Raw genomic sequence first — 21532 nt, forward strand, 5'->3', positions numbered from 1 at the left:
AGTTTTCAGATCGGCACTTCGGAGCCTGTTCGCGACTCGGTTGATTCAGATCGGCACTTCGGAGCTTGTTCGCGACTCCGTTGATTCAGATCGGCACTTCGGACCCTGTTCGCGACTCGGTTGATTCAGATCGGCACTTCGGACCCTGTTCGCGACTCGGTTGATTCAGATCGGCACTTCGGAGCCTGTTCGCGACTCGGTTGATTCAGATCGGCACTTCGGAGCCTGTTCGCGACTCGGTTGATTCAGATCGGCACTTCGAAGCATGTCTGAGATTTTTTAAATTTTAAATGTGTTGCTATTTAGGGTTTATTTTTCACCAGTGACAATCAAATTTTTATTAACGAGTATTAATTTTATATTTAAGTGCCTCTTCCTTAAAAAAAAATAATTTTGACTCTTTAAACATCCATAGGAAAAACAGTAAACGCAAAACTGATATGCATTCCTTTTATTTATATATTTGTTTGTACAGTTAGTCAAAAGTCATTGCCTAAATGCATCAAATAAATATATATATATATATATATATATATATATATATATATATATATATATATATATACACACATATATATATATATATATATATATATTATAAATCAATATTTAAATAAGACACATTCAAAACACCTGTAGAGTATTGCGATGTACAAACCATACAGTGCAAACTATAAAAACTTGTCAGTCAAAGTGAAACACTGGGATAAAAAGTGAAAGTGTTACGTGCAAATGTTTGCAGATTTATTAACAATTTTGAATATGTCCGAAAACTAAAAACAAAACAAAATTCCACCTCTGCTTCTGGCTGTCTTCAATTTGATTGTTATGCAGCAAAACGCCACATATATAAATAAATTGTAAATACTAAATTAAAGACACACATAGCAGAACAATAAAGTTTACTCTATTCTTCCTCCAGTTCAACAGCCACTTACTTTCATTTCAGGAGAAACTGGGGAATTCAAGTGCTGTAGGCTACGCTAAATCCGACTGACAGGACTCTGAACTGCAGTTCTCATCTCGTTATAGATCAAGATAATTTATAAAGGTTTTTAAACGAATAATCGGAATATCAGATAGTTGACATGGTAAACAAGTTTGTTTAATAAAAAATGAAAAAAATAAAATAAAACGAATACCGATACATCTGTTAGTGGCTGCTGTGTGTCAAGCCTCAATCATAAAAAAAAAAACGCGACAATGATGACGCGTCGCCATGGAAACAAGGGGTGAGTTAAATTTGTATTAATATTTGTAATTTAAGCGTGAAAAGGGTTGATTTAAAAATATATATATTTTCAAAGTAAACAATAATAGCCCAAGCCCAGCAAGCAATTTTGCGTCTAATAGACGTCTAATAGCCGTCTAAACACAGCCGAGACGTCTAGGCTAAATCGAGGCTAATTTTGGGCTGTCAGTGAAAATCTAATAGACGTCTAAACATACCCCAAGAATAGACAGCTATTAAATGACTACATATATACGTCTAATAGATGTCTAACCATAGCCCAAGAATAGACAATCAGACAGCTATTGAACGACTATATTTATACGTCCAATAGACGTCTAAACATAGCCCAAGAATAGACTAGTCATCAATTAGACCGCTAAACAACTACATACGTCTAATAGACAGGCAATATGGGTCTAGGCTAAAACAAGGCTGATTTTGGGCTGTCAGTGAAAATCTAATAGACGTCTAACCATAGCCCAAGAATATACTAGTCATCCATTACACTACATATACATGTAATAGACAACAAAAAGAGGCATAAGGATTCTTTTCACTCAAATATAACAGGTTCTCATAAATTAAAATCCATCCAAACTAATTGAATATAAAGGGATTTATTTTGAACAATTATATAGACAACAACAACTTGGACAACATTCAAACATAAAAATGAACAAATAAAACATTGGAAAAATATGTAAAACAATTAATTTTTAAGAATTAACTGTTTACTTTAGATCCATAACCCCCACCCCCTGCCCTCCCTGGTGCTTGTTTGAAATGATTAGAAATAGCATTTTTTATTTCACATTCCATAGCTGATGGAAAGCTGGTCATCACTGCGTCTGCCAAATGAGAAAAAGGAAAGAATTATTGCTCAAAAAAAACATTGTTGACAATCCTTTTTAACTAATTAGTCAATCACTTTTGCTAGGATGATTTAATAGATAGAGTTAACAGAATATAGATTGAGACTATATAATTTATATCACTATAGACAATAATTTATATCAATATTATAATTAATATCAATAATTGAACCGTTTTGCTCACTTAGTGGTGATGCAATACGGCGTGTAACGATACGCGTATTGAACAATTCTGTACAAGGCATATATATATATATATATATATATATATATATATATATACACATATATAGGCTATATAGACACACACATATACATATATATCTGACATTTTCTTCTCGAATGTTCATTTTTATCAAGCTCATATATGCAAGTTCTGTAATTTCACTTAAATGGCAATGAAAATGACCTATTAATTTTCAGCGAGAGCATTAACTCGATCTCTCAAGCGACGCCATTCTCTTAGATATTTGGGATCCATAACTTCTGAATATGGAAATAAAATTAACATTATAATTGATTATGTAACACTGTTATCCCAAGACATGTCTGACTACTACCATAATGTGTTTTGAAACTGAAATACAGTATTTTTTTAAATTATCATTCTAATGAAGGTGAAAACAGATTTTATTTTCATTTCTACTTTAGTTCTTCCCTCAAGTTTAAAGGGATAGTTCACTTCGAAATTAAATTTTGGTATGTTTTAGCTTACCTTAAGAACGTCCAAGATGTAGGTGTCTTTGTTTCCGCAGTAGTTTCAATTTTTTAGGTCAAACTATTCTTGTCTGTCAGTCATATAATGCAGGTCTATGGTCACCACCTAAAAAGGCCATGCACAGAGAAGTCCAAATTAAACAATTCCCCATCGTAAGTACACATTGATGGACTAAGACACGAAATGAGCAGTCTGTGTGAGAAAATGAACAGTATTTATATCGTTTTTACCTCTTGTACACAGCCACGTCCAAGTGATATGAGGGCTCGCGTGCTTCCAGGTGTGTGATGCGTCCGCGTTCTGGCTTAATTTGCGCAAGCGCCGCACTTAAGGCGGTCGCACACCGGACGAGACGCGCCGCGTCGCGTCGCGCCACATGTAGGACAACTCGAGGTATCGCACACTGGACGCGCACATACTATATGCGTGAGCTCAATTTCGCAGCAAGATGGGAGAGTTTTAACTTCATCTATTATTTTAATTTTAAATATATGATTTTAATTGATAAAAGCTGAGTTTTTAACGTTAATTAATGAAAAGAATCTGTGTTATTATAATAAGTCTGTTATTGTTTTGTTGTATCTGTTGTCTAGGCAACTGTGCTGCTGAAAACGTAACCAAACACTTTGTAATGTTTTATTTGAATGAAACAAGTGAGCTGTACTTTAATTTCAGTTTCAGTTTATAACATCTGGGTTTTTTAATATAAAACTATGCGGATGGCGCTCTGTGGCGCGGCAGAAATTTGAACAGCGTTCTGAGTCGTAGCTGGGCGCCGCGGACAGACGCCGAATGGCGCCGCCGGTGTGTTTACTCACATAGAGAATAATGTGTTCGAATTTTAAAGACGTGGCGCGACGCGGCGCTGCGCTTCTCGTCCGGTGTGCGACCCCCTTTAGACTAAGCCAGCCCAGAATGCGCACACACCGAAGCACGCACGCCCTCAGATCACTTCGACGTTGCTGTGTTATAAGAGGTAAAACGATATAAATACTGTTCGTTTTCTGACACAAACCGCTCGTTTCGTGTCTTAGGCTATCAGTGTGTATGGTGGGGAATTGTTTAATTTGGACTTCTCTGTGCATGCTCTTTCAGGTGGTGACCATATAGACCTGCATTATATGACTGACAGACAAGAACAGTTTGACCTAAAAATATAAAAATTGAAACTACTGCGGAAACAAAGACACCTACATCTTGGATGCCCATAAGGTAAGCTTAAACATATCAATTTAATTTCAAAGTGAACTATCATTATAAATCATTCTTTATCACTTACTCATATAACTCTAATAAACATAAAAAATACTTATAGGCGTAGTTCACTTAAAAAAAAAAAAAAAAAAAAAAAAAAACAACAACATGTAATCGTTTACTCACTTTCACTTGGTTCCAAACCTGTATGGCTTTCTTCTGTTGAACACACACAAAAAAATATATTTTGATGAATGTTGGTTACAAGACATTTAATGGTAGTCACTGACAAGTGTTCTGTATATTCAATTGCTGTACTTTGTTGACTGATTGCAGGATAATTTCCAATAAACAGTGTCTTTAAATCAAATAAAGTGGATTACATCACTCCAGTTCTGAGGTTTTTACACTGGCTATCTGTCTGTCAAAAAATTAATATCCAAAAACTACAGTTGGTTATTAAATTAACATTTTAAGGCCAAAGTAAATTTCTAATCTTCTGATGCACTATGAACCATCCAGAGCAGACCTCTCAGGACATCTGGGACAGTAGCCAGCTACTTTTATATCTCCAAAGTCAAAAAAAAACATGGAGAAGCAGCATTCAAATTTATATCTGAAACAAATTCACTGAAAACTGAATGTATGCTGCATATTTTAATTATTTACAAACTAGTTTAAAGACTTTATGTTTGCCACTACCTTTTATTAAATGGAGAGGATTTTTTTTTTTTTTCTTTTCATGTTGCACTATGCTGCTGTTAAATTTTATGTAAAGTACTTACAGAATTTGCTTTAAATCAACTCTAATTTAAATACAAATAAATACTGGTATCTTTATAATAATAAAAAAATAGTAATGATAAGTTTCATAGTTTCATGCTTACCACATTCATTGAATTTAGATACATTTGCAATAACACGTGCAAGGTAACGTTAACTTTTTGGAGAAAAGTAGTACTCTGCAATGTTAATGTTAAAATGTCACGGTTTCTACACATTATAACAGCTAACTAATTTAAACAATAAACATATCAAAAATAACACGAATACTTACAAGATCGAAGTAGAAATGTGAAGGTTTTCACTCAGACTGTTGCTCATCCCGTTGCTCTCCGACAGCTGCCTCGTGTAAAATAAAATGGCGGAAATGTTTATCGCGAGATTTGGCTTAAGTGATCTAGTCACGCAATGGCATTAGTTCCATTAGACATGTCTCAGTAGTGTTTCAATTGTGCCATCTAGCGGTTGGGAAATGCAATTGCATTTGATTAGATATTTTTATCGTAGATTGTGTATGAATGTTTGACAGAAAATATATATTAAGCTGTGTAAGCGAAAACATTTCAAAGACTAATATTCTAGGTCGCTGGTCTATATCTGAGCCCAGATTGCAATAATTTCGCCAGGTGGGCTAAAGCAGACCGCATATAGCCCGTCCAATTCGGAGCTAAATCGTGATCTACCATGCCGTGAAATGACGTATTGAACCTTGATATCATACCAATGCGAACATGATTGAATATTAACCATTTCATGCACTGCCTGGCAAAAAAATACAATTAATCAGTTTTGACAAAAAGTGGGCTACAATAGCCGGGTCTGAATACGAGCTAAATCGTGGCTACGCACAGCCTACACATATAACATGTAAAATAAAGTAAACCAAACAACTTGTAATCACGTTAGACTCTGCGTACATGATGGAATATCATACATCTCACAAGTTATTTTGCAAAAAAAATACATTTATCCAGATTAAATGTTATTTGGGCTAAAAGTGGGTTACACATAGCCGGACTATATCTGGTCTATATTTAACCCAGACGTTGAAATGACGGCTATTGCTTGCTGGGAGTTTAGTAAACATTTTTTGAGACTATGAAAAATAATTCTGCATCTATTTTTAGGTGTGCCAACTGCCACTTTGGGTGGCACAGGCACACCGTGGCACACCTTTGGTTATGCCACTGCTCCCTATAATATATCACGTGCTCCGACACGCAGAAGCTGTGTCTGATTCATCATGAACGAACTGAGTCTTTTCAAAATAAACTTTAATCGGATCGCGAATCGCACCAAACGATTCGTTTACGAATTAGAATGATCCGATTGCAGCTGTTCTGGAGTCGACCACTCACTGATTCAAATGAACCGTTTAGTGAGAGTCTCCAGAAGTAAGAACAGGCAGATCTTGTGAGCGCGCGTGCGTCTGGTGTTGCTAAAACTCAGTTATTAATGTCGAAATTTAGGATTAATTATTGTAACTGAAAATCATATTTAGGTCAAAATTGTCAGTTGTTTGGGAACTAAATCCGCTATTAAGAGTGATCTGTTTAAGCCCACTGAAATGCTCCAGTGCAAACGATGCAGACACATCAATCAGCGTCTCTGTGTTTTAGGTTAAAAAATAAAATAAAATAAAATAACTCATGTAGTCCAAATTCCCCGCTGCCGTAATATTAACAGTTTTATTAAAATGCCATGACGTCTGTTTTTAAATTGTTTATCAACAGTAACGTTATATTGTTTGGATTAACTAGTCGAGTAACATTAGACAGACATGAATTTTTATTCATAACCGTACTGAAAATAAGTAAATATCGTAGCTGATGCTAAATGTCTAGCTAACAAGCTTGCTGGTGTTAACTTGGGGTAATTTTTATAAATAATGTCCAAATATTTTTATTCAACCACCTATATATATATATATAGATACATCTGGGGAGAAAAGAAAGGATGTGATGTTCAGAACAGGCCTTATTATCATGTCATATATATAACGGTGATGTTCTGTAAAACCACAAACTTTAAAATACTTTTTTCTTACTGGTGAAAATCAGATGGTCATCTCTGTTTTCTCTCAGGTACATCACAGTGTAAGCTTCACAGTGAACATTACTCTCGTCAACGTAGTCCATATCAACAAGAAAAATATATCTTGACTCCATATAGTGGTTATTTTGGAAAAAATCCCAGGTATTTTGAGCAGTAGGATTATTAAAAAAAAAAAGTGCTAATACAAAATTAAATTATAAAATTGCAAACATCTATCTTTCAGTACTTTTTTACTTAAGTACATAAAAAATTGAGTACTTTTGTACTTTTACTTGAGTAAAATTGAAAAAGGAGTACTTTTACTTTTACTGGAGTAATATTTCATTATACGTATCTGTACTTTTACTCAAGTTTATTTATTTAATTTTAACTTTTTATTCATCGAAGAATCCTGAAAATGTATCACAGGTTCCAAAATAGTATTTAGCAGCAAAACTGTTGATAATTCTAATAATTATCTCTGACGTTTCTGGGTGCCTGCCGCTTTAAGACTCTTCTTCGGTGATTACGGGGAGGAAGTGTGTAGTTAGTGTGGTTATAGTGAGTTCGGGAAAGTGTTCAAGTTCAGCAGCATAGTTCAGCCTACATACATGTGTTGTGTAGTTTTCTTTATCTGTTCTGAACGATCCAGCTTCCAATATTTATGTGTTGAGTTCATGACAAAAAGTAAGTGGTCACTTCATTGTGTTCGTGTTTCTACACTGTAGAATTACAATGCATTACCATGCCCAGCGTGATGAGTGAGATGTATAGCGATAGAACAATGTTTATGCTGTAAAATACTGTAGGAAATACTAATTTACCTGATGTGAGCTTTCTGATGTTTAAATTACGTTGTAACGTTTATAACATTGAATTAAGAAGAGTTAATATCGTGCTCAGGAGACCACTTGCAGACGCTGTTGTGCATTAGCCTTTCTGGCCAGAGGATGTCGCCATTTCTCCTTCTGTAAATCCCTTTTTAATATAGTTTAGGTAAACTGGTCAGTGATCTAGGAGGTGAAGCTATTATGTGAAGGAAATAATATCCTCATTATGTAATAGTAGATTATGTTTAAAGGGACATAGCGATGCTTATTGATATCTTTATGTTTGATGCATCTGATTTGTATTATTTGGGTGGATTTATTATTTATGTTGCATAGTAATCAGTACCTAATGGTGATTTATTTGTTTCTTATCAGACTATAATGACAATGGAGGATATTGGAATGTTCTGATGAACACTGCTGGATCTCAATACAGTTAATTGAAGAAATTACATCTCCTCGTCTTCATTCCTGTGTCCTGATCGATACACCATCCTGTTTACTGGCTAAAACCCTTGACGAACTAGCCCTGCTAGAATACCTCACTAACATTGGTCCTTCGAGCCGGAGAGCAGTATTCAGGATGGAGTCAGATGAAGAGATGTATCCTGATGTGAGACCTAAACGTCAAATACGTCGACCTGTCAGACTTCAGGACTTTGAAGTGGACTATATGGGATATAGTCATCGTGATCAGCACCAATGGGGCCTCTCATCCCCTGCATTGGATAGGAGGGCGTTCCCTTTCCAAACAGCCTACCCTCACTCTAGTGGCTTCTCTGGGAATGCTGCTCACCCTGAGTTTCCTCAGCTAGCCCCAGACCACAGCCAGAGGAGGGATTTGGATGGGCTTAGCCAGCCTGCGCGGACACCCTCATCCCATCAGAGCCCATATTTGGATTCTCGTTTTTCTGAGGAAATCCGAGCTATTCGAGAGGAGAATACTAAACTGCTCCAAACACAACAGGCCTTTCAAACGGGCATAAAGGAACTCAATGAAGCACGGCGCGAGATGAAAGAGCTACTGGAGGTAGCCCGCTCACTGAGAGCAGACCTGGCCCAAGTTAATAGTCCAACCTCAAACTATAGTAATCCCACGTCTCCACAAGCTGATGCTGTAGCCTCAAGGAGTTTCGCTGTTGCAGCACACTCAAAGGAAATGGAGCAGGAGGACTGGCCTGATCCTCCACCCTGGCCTGAACCTGAAGAGAACGTGTCAAGAGGGATGTGCAATCTCAGGGTTGATGAACAAGAGCTAGACAATAGACATCACAATCTTTCCCCTGAAGCTAGAGTATGTAGGCCTTGTAAGCCTCCACTGCCTCCTCAGTATCCCGCTCCTACTACCGATACAGGGATATCACCATACCTCTCTACACGACCCTCTCAGTTGCTCACACACCCTGCCCCAGCTCATGCACCTGTGATGCAATCAGCGCCTGCCCGAACCTACCATCCATTAGCAGCCACTGGAGCGGTACATGGCATGCCACCACCTAATCAGTTGATGCAACCGCCAGGGAATGAACAAGTGTATCGAGGGCCCCAACCCACAATCCCAAAGTTCATTCACCCGGATCCCAGTGAATTTGCGCGGCTTCGCATAGCTCTAGAAAACCTACTCCCATCTAATGCTACAGAACTCTTCAAGTATCAAATACTTGTGGATCATTTAAAGCTGGAGGAAGCTAAGCTTATAGCTGATGCTTATCTAAACTCACCCAACCCCTATAGTGACACTATGTCAGCCCTCCATGACAAATTTGGTCATCCTCATCAACTTGCCTTAAAGAAGATAGCAAGTGTTGTAGAAACCCCCGAAGTAAGGCGTGGTGATACTATGGCATTCCAGAAGTTCTCTCTTCAGATACAATCTTTAGTGGGCTTGTTGCGGACTCTAGGTCCTGAAGGGGAAATTGAACTCAACTGTGGCTCACATGTTGCTCGTCTGCTGAGTAAGCTCCCTCCGGAACAGCGAGCTGATTTCCGTCGACATCAGTTCAAGCAGTTAGGGGCGACCCACACGCTACATGATTTGGCAGAATGGCTCCGCTATGAATCATGGTGTCAGGGCTTCGACAGTCAGGCTACTGGATGCAGCATAAAGGAAAGGCAGAATTTGAAGACTGATGGTCGTCCTGGAAGACAAACAGTGACCGTCCTACATGGAGCTGGTGAGTCAAGAGAGACAGCATCTTTGTACCAAAAAGAGAGTTCAACCAGCAGAGGGGTCAAGAGTAAAGCTTACTGTGCCTACTGTGAGAGTACTGAGCATTATCTTAGTCAATGCAGTGCAGTCACCAAACTCTCCAAAGATCAGCTTAGAGAGTGGATACGGGTTAACAAGCGGTGTTGGCGTTGTGCACGAACTCACCAAGCCGCTCAGTGCACATTGAAGAAACCTTGCAACATCTGTCAGGGAAAACACTTACTGGCTCTTCATGAGATAAATACAAGAGCAGAGAGGGGCAATAAAGATGTAGCTGTTAAAGAAGAGAGCTGCTTAACCAGCTCTGCGGCTGACTCGCTCTACCTGGACAGACCTGGAGCCGGGAATCGAGTCATGTTAAAGGTCGTCCCTGTGCTTGTACATTATGAGGACCGAACCCTTGATACCTTTGCGATCCTTGATGATGGGTCAGAGAGGACCATGTTGTTGCCAGCAGCAGCTAAGTTTCTTGGCATAAAGGGCACTCCTGAAGCGCTTCCTTTGCGTACAGTCCGACAGGACATCCAGATCCTCCATGGCCACACGGTGTCTTTCCATGTCTCACCAGCCGCAAACCCTCACACCAGCTATAAGATCAATGGTGCCTTCACGGCTGGCCGCCTCAGCCTAGCACAGCACACTTACCCCATTGACCGTCTGAAGAGGAAATACAAATACCTAAGTGGCATTCCCCTACCTGCTTTAAGAGATGCTCAACCTACACTCCTTGTAGGCTCTGACAACCCTCAGCTGATAACACCTGTCGAACCAGTCAGGCTTGGTCCACCAGGTGGCCCAGCCGCAGTCTGTACCAGGCTCGGGTGGACTCTTCAAGGCCCTACCCCATTCAGGGGGCGGCCAATCCAACCTGCACAGTGTCTGTTTACATCATCTGCGCCACCAATGGATGAGCTTTACAAGCATGTTGAGAGGCTCTGGCAAGTAGACACTGTACCTTACCGACATGAAAGAGAGGTGACGCGGTCGAAGCTGGATCAGCAGGCTGTAGCATTGCTTGAAGCCAAGACGGTCCGTACTAATGTAGATGGAATTCTCAGGTACGCCACACCATTGCTGCGCCATCCAAGCATGCCACCTTTGCACTCGCCAAAGGAGTCAGTTATGCCCATGTTACGTAGTACTGAGAGGCGACTCTTAAAGGACCCTAAACTAGCAGATGCGTACAAGATGGAAATGCAGAAGCTCATAGAAACGGGTGCTGTGAGGGAAGTCACTGAGGAGACCTCTACCAAAGAAGGATGGTACATCTCACATCATCTCGTCAGCCACAACGGAAAGAACCGCCTGGTCTTTAACTGTTCTCACCAGTACCTCGGGCAGACCCTGAACCAGTACCTGCTACCTGGCCCTACCCTTGGTGCCCCCTTGCTGGGAGTCTTATTGAGATTTCGTGAACGTCCCATAGCTGTTAGTGGAGACATCAAGGGGATGTTTCATCAAGTCCGCCTCATCCCTGAAGATCGCCACCTTCTAAGGTTCCTGTGGCGGGACCTGAAGGTAGAAGAAACCCCAAGAACATTTGAGTGGCAAGTTTTGCCTTTCGGCACAACCTGTAGCCCGTGCTGTGCGATATACGCCCTGCAGCGCCATGTTGTTGACCACTGCCAGCCGGACGATGACCTGAGATTCTCGGTTGAGAACTGCTTTTACGTAGATAACTGCCTGCAGAGTGTGAGTACACAGAGTGAAGCTAAACTGCTGGTGGATCGCCTCAGGGATCTTCTGATTTCTGCAGGATTTGAGTTGCGTCAATGGGCTTGCAACAATCCAGATGTCCTGAGTCATTTGCCTCAAGAGGCCAGATCTGAAAGCCTGGACCTGTGGCTGGCGCAGGATAAGTCCAATCCTCTGGAGTCAACACTCGGTCTCAGCTGGAATTGGGCAACCGACTCCTTGGGTTACGAACATAGGCCTGTGTCCTACGAGGTACCAACTCTGAGGAACATTTACAGAGTTCTAGCTACTCAATACGATCCCTTGGGATACATGTTACCTTTCTCTACCCGAGCGAAGCTCATCATCAGGCAGCTGTGGGATAAGAAGCGAGGCTGGGATGACTCTAACTTACCCGCCGAACTCCTGCAAGCCTGGTCCAGCTGGGAGGCTGAACTGGAGTCCTTACCTTTCCTCACATTTCCACGTGCATATGTTCCGGCGGACGCCAACCTTGAGGGTGCTACCCGTGAGGTGCACATCTTCGCAGATGCGTCTGAGCAGGCTTATGGAGCTGTAGCCTACATGAGAACTGAGGACAGGGAAGGCCAGATCCACCTGTCGTTCATCCTTGCTCGTTCACGAGTAGCTCCAAGACGCCTGCATTCTATCCCACGCCTGGAGCTTTGTGGAGCTCTGGTTGCAGCACAGCTGGCTCATGTCCTTGAGAGGGAACTAAGCTTGACAGTGGCTCGAACTGTGTTGTGGTCAGACTCCACTACAGTCCTAACCTGGCTACACTCCCAGTCTTGCCGATACAAGGTCTTCGTAGGTGCCAGAATAGCTGAGATACAGGAGTTAACAGAAAAGTGCACTTGGCGCTATGTGGACTCAGCGAATAATCCTGCTGATGATCTGACAAGAGGGAAGACCCTGGAGGCCCTAATAGATCCCAACCGATGGTCTCAAGGACCTCCCTTCCTTCTTCAGAACCCAGCCACCTGGCCAGAAAGACCCAGCACTGAGCCATTTGAGGACAATGTGGAACTCCGGAAGACCACCTTCTGTGGAGTAACGATTACCTCACCAATATCAATCAGCAGGGATGACAAGGTGTACCAAACCTGGCAGGAGCTCATAGATGCCACTGCTCTAGAAATCCTAGGACCAAACCCTTCAAGTTCAACACTTAATGCTGAAGAGTACCAACAGGCAGAGAGGATTGTTCTCCAGCGAGCCCAACGACAGTCATTTCCAGAGGACTACAAACTCCTTGCAGCTGGGAAACCTGTCTCACCTGGGAGTCGATTACTCACCTTGGCTCCGGAGTTAGATAGATCCACGGACCTCATACGAGTAGGAGGTCGGTTACGACGTTTGGAAGGTCAAGATAACTTGACATTGCACCCTGTAGTTCTGGATGCCTCACACCCAGTTACACGCTTACTTATCCAAAGGTTTGATAACGACCTGCTCCATCCTGGTCCGGAGCGGGTCTTTGCAGAGATGCGGCGGTCGTTCTGGATAATCCATGGAAGGGAGGCGATTCGCAGACATCAGCGTTCTTGTGCCGAATGTCAGCGCTGGAGAGCTCAGCCTTCCATTCCCCGAATGGCGGACCTTCCCATTGCTCGTCTCCGATTACACAAACCCGCCTTCCATTCCACTGGCGTGGATTGTTTTGGACCCATGTTTGTCAAGATGGGCAGATGCCAGGAGAAACGCTGGGGAATAATATTTAAGTGTTTAACAACCAGGGCGGTACACTTGGATCTCCTCAGAAATATGGATGCGGATGCTTACTTGATGGCCCTAAGACGGTTCATCGCCAGAAGGGGGACACCTGTAGAGTTGTGGTCAGACCAGGGGACCAACTTCAGAGGAGGAGAACGGGAACTTAGAGAGGCTTTTGCCAGTATGGAGCCAACCTTGCGGAAACGACTCGCGTGTCAGAAGATTAAGTTTCAGTTTAACCCCCCAGCAGCTCCACACTTCGGAGGAGTGTGGGAGAGAGAGGTACGCTCCGTCAAGTCTGCACTTTACACCTGTGTGGGGGCACAACCTGTTCATGAAGATGTCCTTCTCACCGTTCTCCTGGAAGTTGAGGCAATCCTCAACTCTAAACCATTGGGTTATGTATCTGCCGACATTGCGGATATCGACCCTGTGACGCCAAATAGTCTGCTTATGGGGCGGCCTGATGGATCTCTACCCCAAGTGGTCTATCCTGAGAGGGAGCTCCTGAGTCGCAGACGCTGGAGGCATTCACAGGTTCTTGCTGACCAATTCTGGTCCAGATTCATCAGAGAATATCTCCCTGGGCTGCAGACCAGACAGAAATGGCACTCCGCTTCTCCTGAACTACTGGATAAGGCTGTTGTCATGCTGGTGGACCCACAGCTACCTCGAGCCCTGTGGCCCATTGGACATGTAACCAAGGTCCACCGCAGCGACGATGGATGCATTAGATCCGCTGATGTGGACATCAGAGGACATGTGTACACACGACCGGTAGCTCGGTTGGTGATGTTGCCAGCTCTCCCGTCGGGGGAGGATGATGCCTCGGTGAGCCCCCCTCAGCCGGACTGATGAGCCTTTAATGGAAGCAAATGTGCTTGCACATTTGGGGGCGGCTGTATAAAAGGCTCTGACGTTTCTGGGTGCCTGCCGCTTTAAGACTCTTCTTCGGTGATTACGGGGAGGAAGTGTGTAGTTAGTGTGGTTATAGTGAGTTCGGGAAAGTGTTCAAGTTCAGCAGCATAGTTCAGCCTACATACATGTGTTGTGTAGTTTTCTTTATCTGTTCTGAACGATCCAGCTTCCAATATTTATGTGTTGAGTTCATGACAAAAAGTAAGTGGTCACTTCATTGTGTTCGTGTTTCTACACTGTAGAATTACAATGCATTACCATGCCCAGCGTGATGAGTGAGATGTATAGCGATAGAACAATGTTTATGCTGTAAAATACTGTAGGAAATACTAATTTACCTGATGTGAGCTTTCTGATGTTTAAATTACGTTGTAACGTTTATAACATTGAATTAAGAAGAGTTAATATCGTGCTCAGGAGACCACTTGCAGACGCTGTTGTGCATTAGCCTTTCTGGCCAGAGGATGTCGCCATTTCTCCTTCTGTAAATCCCTTTTTAATATAGTTTAGGTAAACTGGTCAGTGATCTAGGAGGTGAAGCTATTATGTGAAGGAAATAATATCCTCATTATGTAATAGTAGATTATGTTTAAAGGGACATAGCGATGCTTATTGATATCTTTATGTTTGATGCATCTGATTTGTATTATTTGGGTGGATTTATTATTTATGTTGCATAGTAATCAGTACCTAATGGTGATTTATTTGTTTCTTATCAGACTATAATGACAATGGAGGATATTGGAATGTTCTGATGAACACTGCTGGATCTCAATACAGTTAATTGAAGAAATTACATCTCCTCGTCTTCATTCCTGTGTCCTGATCGATACACCATCCTGTTTACTGGCTAAAACCCTTGACGAACTAGCCCTGCTAGAATACCTCACTAACAATAAAAATTAAATTAAATTATACATCGAAGAATCTTGAAAAAAGTATCGCAGATTTCAAAATAATATTTGATAGCACAACTATTAATAGTTCTAATAATAAATCATCATATTTTCATGATTTCTAAAGATCATGTGACACTGAAGACTGGAGGAATGATGCTGAAAATACAGCTGCACATCACAGAAATAGATTATATTTTAAAGGATATTAATATAGAAAACATTATTTTATATATTTTATTTTGATAATTTAGAATTATTACTGAAATACAACCTTTTTTTGTTCAAACAGTTCATTGAACAATAATAAATGAAGTACCTGAATCTGACATTGAAGTAAATGTATAATAATTAGCAAAGATGATTAATTTAGCGCTGTAAACAAGCGTGTGAGGGGCGGAGACGCGCCGCGGAGCGTCAGACGCGAGTGAGGACCAAACACAGCAGAACGGTAGGAAACTTCACTCCTCTTATTATTTCTCTTTTACTATAGCGATTTATTTTTTAGATACATGATCTGAGTCTTTCATAGAGTTGTAGAGTTAATAGAGTTATTAGAGAAATAGTTATTTTTTTACATTCTTTGATCGAAGTTTTCAGATCGGCACTTCGGAGCCTGTTCGCGACTCGGTTGATTCAGATCGGCACTTCGGAGCTTGTTCGCGACTCCGTTGATTCAGATCGGCACTTCGGACCCTGTTCGCGACTCGGTTGATTCAGATCGGCACTTCGGAGCCTGTTCGCGACTCGGTTGATTCAGATCGGCACTTCGGAGCCTGTTCGCGACTCGGTTGATTCAGATCGGCACTTCGGAGCCTGTTCGCGACTCGGTTGATTCAGATCGGCACTTCGAAGCATGTCTGAGATTTTTTAAATTTTAAATGTGTTGCTATTTAGGGTTTATTTTTCACCAGTGACAATCAAATTTTTATTAACGAGTATTAATTTTATATTTAAGTGCCTCTTCCTTAAAAAAAAAATAATTTTGACTCTTTAAACATCCATAGGAAAAACAGTAAACGCAAAACTGATATGCATTCCTTTTATTTATATATTTGTTTGTACAGTTAGTCAAAAGTCATTGCCTAAATGCATCAAATATATATATATATATATATATATATATATATATATATATATATATATATATATATATATATATATTATAAATCAATATTTAAATAAGACACATTCAAAACACCTGTAGAGTATTGCGATGTACAAACCATACAGTGCAAACTATAAAAACTTGTCAGTCTAAGTGAAACACTGGGATAAAAAGTGAAAGTGTTACGTGCAAATGTTTGCAGATTTATTAAAAATTTTGAATATGTCCGAAAACTAAAAACAAAACAAAATTCCACCTCTGCTTCTGGCTGTCTTCAATTTGATTGTTATGCAGCAAAACGCCACATATATAAATAAATTGTAAATACTAAATTAAAGACACACATAGCAGAACAATAAAGTTTACTCTATTCTTCCTCCAGTTCAACAGCCACTTACTTTCATTTCAGGAGAAACTGGGGAATTCAAGTGCTGTAGGCTACGCTAAATCCGACTGACAGGACTCTGAACTGTAGTTCTCATCTCGTTATAGATCAAGATAATTTATAAAGGTTTTTAAACGAATAATCGGAATATCAGATAGTTGACATGGTAAACAAGTTTGTTTAATAAAAAATGAAAAAAATAAAATAAAACGAATACCGATACATCTGTTAGTGGCTGCTGTGTGTCAAGCGACAATCATAAAAAAAAAACGGGACAATGATGACGCGTCGCCATGGAAACAAGGGGTGAGTTAAATTTGTATTAATATTTGTAATTTAGGCGTGAAAAGGGTTGATTTAAAAATATATATATTTTCAAAGTAAACAACAATAGCCCAAGTTTAGTAAACATTTTTTGAGACTATGAAAATAATTCTGCATCTATTTTTAGGTGTGCCAGCTGCCACTTTGGGTGGCACAGGCACACCGTGGCACACCTTTGGTTATGCCACTGCTCCCTATAATATATCACGTGCTCCGACACGCAGAAGCTGTGTCTGATTCATCATGAATGAACTGAGTCTTTTCAAAATAAACTTTAATCGGATCGCAAATCGCACCAAACGATTCGTTTACGAATTAGAATGATCCGATTGCAGCTGTTCTGGAGTCGACCACTCACTGATTGAAATGAACCGTTTAGTGCGAGTCTCCAGAAGTAAGAACCGGCAGATCTTGTGAGCGCGCGTGCGTCTGGTGTTGCTAAAACTCAGTTATTAATGTCGAAATTTAGGATTAATTATTGTAACTGAAAATCATATTTAGGTCAAAATTGTCAGTTGTTTGGGAACTAAATCCGCTATTAAGAGTGATCTGTTTAAGCCCACTGAAATGCTCCAGTGCAAACGATGCAGACACATCCATCAGCGTCTCTGTGTTTTAGGTTAAAAAATAAAATAAAATAACCTTAAACTAACACAGATTAAATAAAATAACTCATGTAGTCCAAATTCCCCGCTGCCGTAATATTAACAGTTTTATTAAAATGCCATGACGTCTGTTTTTAAATTGTTTATCAACAGTAACGTTATATTGTTTGGATTAACTAGTCGAGTAACATTAGACAGACATGAATTTTTATTCATAACCGTACTGAAAATAAGTAAATATCGTAGCTGATGCTAAATGTCTAGCTAACAAGCTTGCTGGTGTTAACTTGGGGTAATTTTTATAAATAATGTCCAAATATATTTATTCAACCACCTATATATATATATATATATATATATATATATACATATATACATATATATATATATATATATATATAGAGAGAGAGAGAGAGAGAGAGAGAGAGAGAGAGAGAGAGAGAGAGAGATACATCTGGGGAGAAAAGAAAGGATGTGATGTTCAGAACAGGCCTTATTATCATGTCATATATATAACGGTGATGTTCTGTAAAACCACAAACTTTAAAATACTTTTTTCTTACTGGTGAAAATCAGATGGTCATCTCTGTTTTCTCTCAGGTACATCACAGTGTAAGCTTCACAGTGAACATTACTCTTGTCAACGTAGTCCATATCAACAAGAAAAATATATCTTGACTCCATATAGTGGTTATTTTGGAAAAAATCCCAGGTATTTTGAGCAGTAGGATTATTTAAAAAAAAAAAGTGCTAATACAAAATTAAATTATAAAATTGCAAACATCTATCTTTCAGTACTTTTTTACTTAAGTACATAAAAAATTGAGTACTTTTGTACTTTCACTTGAGTAAAATTGAAAAAGGAGTACTTTTACTTTTACTGGAGTAATATTTTATTATACGTATCTGTACTTTTACTCAAGTTTATTTATTTAATTTTAACTTTTTATTCATCAAAGAATCCTGAAAAAAGTATCACAGGTTCCAAAATAGTATTTAGCAGCAAAACTGTTGATAATTCTAATAATAAAAATTAAATTAAATTATACATCGAAGAATCTTGAAAAAAGTATCGCAGATTTCAAAATAATATTTGATAGCACAACTATTAATAGTTCTAATAATAAATCATCATATTTTCATGATTTCTAAAGATCATGTGACACTGAAGACTGGAGGAAAATGCTGAAAATACAGCTGCACATCACAGAAATAGATTATATTTTAAAGGATATTAATATAGAAAACATTATTTTATATATTTTATTTTGATAATTTAGAATTATTACTGAAATACAACCTTTTTTTGTTCAAACAGTTCATTGAACAATAATAAATGAAGTACCTGAATCTGACATTGAAGTAAATGTATAATAATTAGCAAAGATGATTAATTTAGCGCTGTAAACGAGCGTGTGAGGGGCGGAGACGCGCCGCGGAGCGTCAGACGCGAGTGAGGACCAAACACAGCAGAACGGTAGGAAACTTCACTCCTCTTATTATTTCTCTTTTACTATAGCGATTTATTTTTTAGATACATGATCTGAGTCTTTCATAGAGTTGTAGAGTTAATAGAGTTATTAGAGAAATAGTTATTTTTTTACATTCTTTGATCGAAGTTTTCAGATCGGCACTTCGGAGCCTGTTCGCGACTCGGTTGATTCAGATCGGCACTTCGGAGCCTGTTCGCGACTCGGTTGATTCAGATCGGCACTTCGGAGTTTGTTCGCGACTCCGTTGATTCAGATCGGCACTTCGGACCCTGTTCGCGACTCGGTTGATTCAGATCGGCACTTCGGAGCCTGTTCGCGACTCGGTTGATTCAAATCGGCACTTCGGAGCCTGTTCGCGACTCGGTTGATTCAGATCGGCACTTCGGAGCTTGTTCGCAACTCGGTTGATTCAGATCGGCACTTCGGAGCCTGTTCGCGACTCGGTTGATTCAGATCGGCACTTCGAAGCATGTCTGAGATTTTTTAAATTTTAAATGTGTTGCTATTTAGGGTTTATTTTTCACCAGTGACAATCAAATTTTTATTAACGAGTATTAATTTTATATTTAAGTGCCTCTTCCTTAAAAAAAAAATAATTTTGACTCTTTAAACATCCATAGGAAAAACAGTAAACGCAAAACTGATATGCATTCCTTTTATTTATATATTTGTTTGTACAGTTAGTCAAAAGTCATTGCCTAAATGCATCAAATATATATATATATATATATATATATATATATATATATATATATATATATATATATATATATATATATATATATATATATATATATTATAAATCAATATTTAAATAAGACACATTCAAAATACCTGTAGAGTATTGCGATGTACAAACCATACAGTGCAAACTATAAAAACTTGTCAGTCAAAGTGAAACACTGGGATAAAAAGTGAAAGTGTTACGTGCAAATGTTTGCAGATTTATTAACAATTTTGAATATGTCCGAAAACTAAAAACAAAACAAAATTACACCTCTGTTTCTGGCTGTCTTCAATTTGATTGTTATGCAGCAAAACGCCACATAGATAAATAAATTGTAAATACTAAATTAAAGACACACATAGCAGAACAATAAAGTTTACTCTATTCTTCGTCCAGTTCAACAGCCACTTACTTTCATTTCAGGAGAAACTGGGGAATTCAAGTGCTGTAGGCTACGCTAAATCCGACTGACAGGACTCTGAACTGCAGTTCTCATCTCGTTATAGATCAAGATAATTTATAAAGGTTTTTAAACGAATAATCGGAATATCAGATAGTTGACATGGTAAACAAGTTTGTTTAATAAAAAATGAAAAAAATAAAATAAAACGAATACCGATACATCTGTTAGTGGCTGCTGTGTGTCAAGCGACAACCATAAAAAAAAACAAAAAAAAAAAACGCGACAATGATGACGCGTCGCCATGGAAACAAGGGGTCAGTTAAATTTGTATTAATATTTGTAATTTAGGCGTGAAAAGGGTTGATTTAAAAATATATATATTTTCAAAGTAAACAACAATAGCCCAAGTTTAGTAAACATTTTTTGAGACTATGAAAAATAATTCTGCATCTATTTTTAGGTGTGCCAGCTGCCACTTTGGGTGGCACAGGCACACCGGGGCACACCTTTGGTTATGCCACTGCTCCCTATAATATATCACGTGCTCCGACACGCAGAAGCTGTGTCTGATTCATCATGAACGAACTGAGTCTTTTCAAAATAAACTTTAATCGGATCGCGAATCGCACCAAACGATTCGTTTACGAATTAGAATGATCCGATTGCAGCTGTTCTGGAGTCGACCACTCACTGATTCAAATGAACCGTTTAGTGCGAGTCTCCAGAAGTAAGAACCGGCAGATCTTGTGAGCGCGCGTGCGTCTGGTGTTGCTAAAACTCAGTTATTAATGTCGAAATTTAGGATTAATTATTGTAACTGAAAATCATATTTAGGTCAAAATTGTCAGTTGTTTGGGAACTAAATCCGCTATTAAGAGTGATCTGTTTAAGCCCACTGAAATGCTCCAGTGCAAACGATGAAGACACATCAATCAGCGTCTCTGTGTTTTAGGTTAAAAAATAAAATAAAATAACCTTAAACTAACACAGATTAAATAAAATAACTCATGTAGGTCAAATTCCCCGCTGCCGTAATATTAACAGTTTTATTAAAATGCCATGACGTCTGTTTTTAAATTGTTTATCAACAGTAACGTTATATTGTTTGGATTAACTAGTCGAGTAACATTAGACAGACATGAATTTTTATTCATAACCGTACTGAAAATAAATAAATATCGTAGCTGATGCTAAATGTCTAGCTAACAAGCTTGCTGGTGTTAACTTGGGGTAATTTTTATAAATAATGTCCAAATATTTTTATTCAACCACCTATATATATATATATATATATATATATATATATATATATATATATATATATATATATATATATATATATATATATATATATATATATATAAATAGATACATCTGGGGAGAAAAGAAAG

The 21532-nt window shown here is 39.0% G+C and overlaps 1 long non-coding RNA gene across 1 annotated transcript; it reads right to left on the reverse strand.

Moving 5' to 3' along the window:
• Positions 1 to 1332: 1332 nt before the first annotated feature.
• On the reverse strand, positions 1333 to 5143 carry LOC113091554 (uncharacterized). Its single transcript, XR_003287383.1, has 3 exons — positions 5076 to 5143; positions 4205 to 4237; positions 1333 to 2082 (listed from the first exon to the last, which is right to left on the reverse strand). It is a non-coding gene; the product is annotated as an uncharacterized LOC113091554 (long non-coding RNA).
• Positions 5144 to 21532: the final 16389 nt, after the last annotated feature.

The sequence above is a fragment of the Carassius auratus genome, unplaced genomic scaffold (genome assembly GCF_003368295.1).
Source record: "Carassius auratus strain Wakin unplaced genomic scaffold, ASM336829v1 scaf_tig00214215, whole genome shotgun sequence".
Taxonomy (NCBI): Eukaryota; Metazoa; Chordata; class Actinopteri; order Cypriniformes; family Cyprinidae; genus Carassius; species Carassius auratus.